The sequence below is a fragment of the Sinocyclocheilus grahami genome, unplaced genomic scaffold (genome assembly GCF_001515645.1).
Source record: "Sinocyclocheilus grahami isolate Dianchi unplaced genomic scaffold, SAMN03320097.WGS_v1.1 scaffold894.1, whole genome shotgun sequence".
NCBI classification, from domain to species: Eukaryota; Metazoa; Chordata; class Actinopteri; order Cypriniformes; family Cyprinidae; genus Sinocyclocheilus; species Sinocyclocheilus grahami.
In genome coordinates, this window is record NW_015506073.1 from 153,972 (window position 1) to 154,881 (window position 910).

The window sequence follows — 910 nt, forward strand, 5'->3', positions numbered from 1 at the left end:
CTCACACTCACCCTCACACTCACACCCACACCCTCACACTCACACTCACACACACACTCACACCCACACACTCACACTCACACACACACACACACACTCACACCCACACCCTCACACTCACACTCACACACACACACACACACACACTCACACCCACACCCTCACACTCACACTCACACTCACCCTCACACTCACACACACACACCCACACCCTCACTCTCACACTCACCCTCACACTCACACACACACACCCACACCCTCACTCTCACACTCACCCTCACACTCACACACACACACCCACACCCTCACTCTCACACTCACCCTCACACTCACACACACACACCCACACCCTCACTCTCACACTCACCCTCACACTCACACACACACACCCACACCCTCACTCTCACACTCACCCTCACACTCACACACACACACCCACACCCTCACTCTCACACTCACCCTCACACTCACACACACACACCCACACCCTCACTCTCACACTCACCCTCACACTCACACACACACACCCACACCCTCACTCTCACACTCACCCTCACACTCACACACACACACCCACACCCTCACTCTCACACTCACCCTCACACTCACACACACACACCCACACCCTCACTCTCACACTCACCCTCACACTCACACACCCTCACTCTCACACTCACCCTCACACCCACACCCTCACACTCACACCCTCACCCTCACACTCACACACCCACACACACACACTCACACCCACACCCTCACACTCACACACACACACCCACACCCTCACGCACACACACACTCTCCCACACACACACACACTCTCGCACACACTCACTCACACTCACACACTCGCGCACACACACACACACACACACACACACACACTCACACACTCACACTCACACACACC